Source organism: Lactuca virosa, chromosome 5 (assembly GCF_052849685.1).
Source record: "Lactuca virosa cultivar CGN04683 chromosome 5, Lactuca_virosa_CGN04683_v6, whole genome shotgun sequence".
Classification (NCBI taxonomy): Eukaryota; Viridiplantae; Streptophyta; class Magnoliopsida; order Asterales; family Asteraceae; genus Lactuca; species Lactuca virosa.
Window position 1 is genome coordinate 107,448,409 of NC_136430.1, and position 5,840 is coordinate 107,454,248.

At 30.7% G+C, this 5,840-nt stretch overlaps 1 long non-coding RNA gene across 14 annotated transcripts; it reads left to right on the forward strand.

The window, feature by feature from the left end:
* Nucleotides 1–1,225: 1,225 nt before the first annotated feature.
* LOC145115341 (uncharacterized) lies at nucleotides 1,226–5,587 on the forward strand. 14 transcript variants are annotated; one of them, XR_013711519.1, is made up of 10 exons: nucleotides 1,226–1,653; nucleotides 1,806–1,830; nucleotides 1,941–1,996; nucleotides 2,639–2,703; nucleotides 2,797–3,169; nucleotides 3,254–3,349; nucleotides 3,424–3,500; nucleotides 3,700–4,641; nucleotides 4,922–4,998; nucleotides 5,309–5,587. It is a non-coding gene; the product is annotated as an uncharacterized LOC145115341 (long non-coding RNA). The 14 variants fall into 14 exon arrangements; XR_013711520.1 differs by having other exon boundaries at nucleotides 1,809–1,830; XR_013711512.1 differs by having other exon boundaries at nucleotides 1,226–1,830; nucleotides 1,941–2,703; nucleotides 3,700–4,135; nucleotides 4,478–4,641.
* Nucleotides 5,588–5,840: the final 253 nt, after the last annotated feature.

Sequence of the window (5,840 nt, forward strand, 5' to 3'; positions counted from 1 at the left end):
TATAAAAAATATAATAATGAATACATATCAATTTTATTAATTGACTTTCCTTTTAATTTTAAATTTTCGAAATTAAAACCACATTGGTTTCCTTTGTTTATTTATCTAAATTATTTGTTTAAATTAAAAAAAAAACACTTTAATTTTAATAATTCAATATTTTTCTAACTTTCTTATAAATTCAAACCTTTAAATGTTTAGAATTTCATATTTAATTTTTTTTAAATGAATCCATGTAATACATGGATTTTACACCTACTATGATAGTACATAAATCAAGCGTTTCTTTAATACCAAATGGAGTTCTTAAATCATGTAAAAAGCTTTATTTTTATTCATTATTCTTTTTATTTTACAACTCCTATTTACATTCATTGCCCATTTCACATTCATTAGCCATTTTCAGTGTAAATGAACTTGTTAGTGAGCTTTTGAATGACTAAAAGATTAGTTTAGAGGAACTTTCTCAAAAGATTAATTTAGTGTAAATGGTGCAAAACTTCAAAGACGTAAAAAAATTTATATCTTTGAAAGGCTGATGAGTTTTCACTTTGACGAACGATTTAAGAATATTTCATATTAATTGTTATGTTTATATTTTTATGTCATAAGCTTTAATCAAATACAATAAAATTTAGTATTATCCGATTAACCACATTTTACTCTTCTTGCCTTGAGCTAAGCTAGTTTTGCAGCTTATCCTAGACATACTATTCTCTCAAACATTATAGAACGATTAAAAGTATAAAAAACTTATAATTTTTCAAGGCATTACCCTTTATGGCCACTATCTCCCCATTTGTCGAGATATACAATCTAACATCTGATTTATCTCTCTACAAAAAAAAAAAAGACAAAACAAAATGGAAGTAACCAACACCTAATACAAATATAAGTAAATATTAGTAAAGTAGTAGATGTTTTTTACCTCGACTCGACTATAGTATGTACATACATAACGACACATTAGTAGAGTAATAAATACTTTCAAGCACGGCTTACTCGATTATGTATTAAAAAAAGTGAATTACATGGATTATGAAATCCGTTAATAAAATAGTATAAAATAGGGTAATTTTTTGGTGTTTTTTTTTCAAAAGAAAAAGTAACATTTTTTTATTATTATTTTAAATTCTAATTTACATGCCAATAACTTTAAGAAAAAAGGAAAATACTAAACACAAATTCTAATTCAGTGTATATATTTCCATTTTTACAACTCCCAAAAGCCATGGTACAAAAACTTATATCACTACTAGAAACTTGAGTTTCAGCGATGATTTAGCGAGAGATAAATTCTGTAGCAAAGTTTAAGGCTTATAGCTAGGGATTTACGACAGATGTGCGATGTTTTAGACATTTAGTTTATTTATTCCACATATTTCATATGAGCGAGGTTTTATTAAGGGATCAACTACGGATTTTGCAAGTGTTTATTGGCGCACCTCAATCCCTCGCCAATCGGTAGAAAATGAAGGCATTTCAGCGAGGGTTCAGAGGCAGATAGAGAAATTGTCGATTTTTGCCATCTAGTATGCGTTTAGTGAGAGAACGCCGACATAAATTATTTTTGGGGTACGCGCGTTTTTGTTTTACAATCACCTATCTCTCGATGAAATTGGCGCAACCCAATTCCAGTTTCACAAAATTGTTGTAAGTTTCCTTCCCTACCAAATCCGATTGATCACTTTGGAGTTAGTTCCTTATCCCATGTTAACCTAATATCACCATCTCCTTTCAAACATATGACAACACAACTCATCGTTGATGCTTCTGATTCCGGCAACCTCCATAAAATCTAAAAGTAGTTTTCATTAATCTCGGATTCAGGTAAATCTCTTGATTTTCTTTTATTTAGTCGTATATTATGTTAGGTTTAGTTCAGTTGCACAATATATTGGGTTAGAGTTTAATTTCCCCCATTTTTCTATTTCAATCAGCATCCCTCTTATACCTCAATATCACATGTACGTTCACGTTTAATCGATTGCATCATGTAAGTAAAACCTCTATTTGTGATTCCTGAATCTCATCTTCTAACTCGACATGTTCCTTCATCTCTTGAATGTTTGTCACAAATCAATTGCTATTTTTCTTATTCCTCACAGATAACTAATAAATTTTTACATCTTCTGCCCTCTACTTGATATGTATTACAAAGATGGAAATATGACTTTGGATGGTTAATCATGTAGTAGAAATAATTTTTTTGGAATACTTGACTCCTTTTTCGTCTTCTTTTTTTAGTGATGTCTGTAGATAAATATTGATGTTATTTTGTGTGTTGAATGAACTGCAGATGACAGTAAATGACTGTTCTACACCTCTGTCTGTAACTATTGTATTATGAAAATTGATTATTTGATAAATGTTTTGAATGAAAATATTAAATGGCAATATATGTAGCATAATGATAACAAATTCTATCATATTAAAGTAACAAAAGACATGTTTTAGCCAGGTTTCATGTTCTTGGTTTAAGGTAATTCTTTGTGCTTGTTTTGTTTCAATCGTTAATTGCATTTCAGAATTAGTCAAAGGCTACTAACATACTATACTCAACTGCCTATATTTCTAATGGCTGTGAAATTTTGATTTTATAAGTACCGATTTTCATGTTAATTTGAAATGGAATAAGGATTCCGCCTTAACCGCTGGAGATGTATACGTCCTAATTGGGAGCCCTCCGGTTTTCCATTTAAGGTTTCTCTCTCTTTAATTTTTCATTTCTTTTTAACAACAATTTCTACAACATTCTAAGAAAAATCATTGATCATGGTTTTTGTGTTTTTTAAGGTGTGGTTGGTTTGGTAAGGGTGAAGAAAGTAAGAACATTAACAATGGTATTGGTAGAAGTGTGGGAAAGGGATTTTCTACATTGGAATGGGTTGGTAGTCTTACTAACATAAGCGTAGGTGATCTGCTCTCTGAGGTATCTCATAATGCAGTGGGTCCCACTCCATGTCATCAACAGATTTCATATAGTTGTGATTCCTTTGATGCTGCAATTGCTGCCCACATTAACAAGAATCATCATGCCAAAAATAATGGATTCCATTCCACCACTATTCAATCTTCAATTTATGATGCAGAGGAAACATGTGATGCCTTTTCCTTCCCTAAGAATACTGAGAAACTACAGATGATTCCATGAACCTATCTCAACCAGGTAAACTAAAACTTACCATTTTCTTTTCACCAATCACCATTTCTTTTTTATATAATATACTTTTATCTTTTTGTTTGTTGATAGAAATCATGTGAACCAGAGGAGCCGAAAGAATGTGAGTTTGATGAAAATCATATTCCTGCCCCAAAGGATCTCACCTCACTCACTGATATGTATTGGGTATGTATTGTGTTGTATTGTCTTTAGTTTTTTTAGTCAGAAATAATGGATTTTAATTTATTGTTTAATTGCAGCCGGAGTCTTTAGGACATAATGATTAGATGAGACATATGGTATAAGAAAAGAAGTGAATTATGCCACTAATTTCAAGGTGCACCACCTTTTTTCTTATTCTTCCTATAAATCTTCCATATGCTTTGTTGGGTGTCGATCTATTTGTAACTTCTTGCTTTTTTATTAAAATACAAAGATATAAATGCCTTCCTTCTCCTCTTCATCATCAAAAATAGCCATATAAAGCTTGTTTGGTCCTACTACCTGATGCTTTTTTTACTTGATTCACGTTGCAGGATCTTCATAAGCTCATACACACATGACCTATGCACAAAAGAGAAACCTGGATAAAGAAAAACAACATAAGGATGATGTGTAAAGCATATTATTTGGGTTTGTTTAACTGAACAGGAGAGAATCTGACTCTAGGGTAGTCAAAAAAACTAAAGAAGGCAACCTGCATTTACCTTTGTATAAGTATAAAGGTTTTATTCAGACATTGTAGTTATTTAGAAGAGTTCATGATAGACTGTTACCTTTTTTTTCTGTAATGGTAGAGTGCTGATAAACCATTTAAGCTTTTTTTTTTTTTACAGGTGAAGCACAATTTTCAGTGTTACATGATTATAAGTGAATCCAAGGTGTATCCTGAGGTCCTTTCTCAAAAGAATGCTATCACAAACTCAATCATGATCCTGTTTTTGACTATTTCAACAATTGGCTGCTTGCAAAGTATGTCTTTTTCACATGTGAAACAAATTGAAAGAGACACTAAGACAATTAACCGTTATTTATGTTTGATTAACAGCGGATAATCTTTTCTTCACAATTGTACATAATCATGGAAACTTGTTTATTATCTGTATATATATATGTTTTGGTTTATTAAGATCATTTGAATGAGCATAATCTTCAATCGCGTAAAAATATTCAAAATGGGAAAGCTTTATATTGTTTATTACCTTTTACTTTTTATAAATAACTAATGATTAAAAAAACATACTATAAAATGGTTAATGGCTTTGCTTCGCTGTTATTGATTTTTGTCCTCATGTTTCTCTCTCGTTGTGGAAGGGTATTTCATCGAATAGGATCAGAAAACCAGTATTTTGATTGTATACTTTTGGGGTGAATTTGTGTATGCCAGTTGAGTAGGCTGGATGTATTTCTAAAGGCTAACTGTGTGAAGGTGAATGCTGATACCCCTCAAAAGCAAGTCAGATTTTTGACACTCAATGGTCAGTTTTATTTGTCTGTTTACTTCTCCAAATTTGTGTTGTTCATTCAAGTTCTATGGGTGATCATTCTTGTCCTCAAATGAAACATGCAAACAATTGATACACTAGAAGTTTGCTCTCAGATCCACCTCAACTGTTATGGAATTAAAGATTAGTGTTTAATTATGCATATTTTTATTAGAAAACCTTGGTCTATGATTTGTTATTATATATAGATATTGGTATGATTTTTAAGTTAATTTACAAATTTGGTCCTTATAATTTTTAATGTAATTATCAGTGGCTTCTTTACAACTATCTTGGATAGGGGTGATGAAATGATCTTTCTTTGATCCAAACTCTACTGCCAAAGTTCATGTAAGTTCTTTCTCATTTTTTTGATATAAAAGAGAACTCTATTTTTTTTTGTAAAAGATCATATGTGCAGTTGAAATAATCTATTTATTCCAACTTTAGATAATATGTGCAGTTGTGCTGATAAAGAAGGATAGTTCTATAATTTTCTTCCTAATTAAAAATCTTGTAGATGCTCTGTAATAGTCAACACGATATTTTTCTTTCACCAACATGTATTACCATTTACTTTTTGGTCAGAATGGGAATTCAATTCCATTCCGGTCCAACACTTGGTTTCAAATGCTTCCATTAAAGTCTCCTTCCATTGCAGGAAAAAGTAAGTGGCACTTGGTTCGCCTAATTCAACGAGATTTAACAGGAATCGGAATCCAATTCCGATTCCAATCCTTCTTTTGGATGCAAGATATGAAACAATAGAAAAGATATATTCAGAAATGAAAAATATGAGAGGAAATTGAGAAATATGGTTATATTATATTTTGAAATCAAATAGCAATGAGTGTTTAACTTTGGCATTTCATTGTTAATGTTTGGTTTTTGATTCTATATTTATTTGATATTTTTGGTATTTAAAAGATAATGTTTGATTTGGGATTGTGTAATTATTTTATGTTTTAGATTTGTAATGCAAAAAAAAAAGTTGATATTAATCATTTGCGAGGGATCTACAATGGAAAAGAAAAAAAATAATATATTAAATTTGAGAGGGATCAGCGACAGAATATAAAAAAAACATAGAATAGAGTTTTGCGAGGGATTAGCGACGGATTAATGGTGCTGAGTTTTGTCGCCGATGTCATAAATAATTGTATTAAGTGACGAATTTGCAATGGATGATCCGT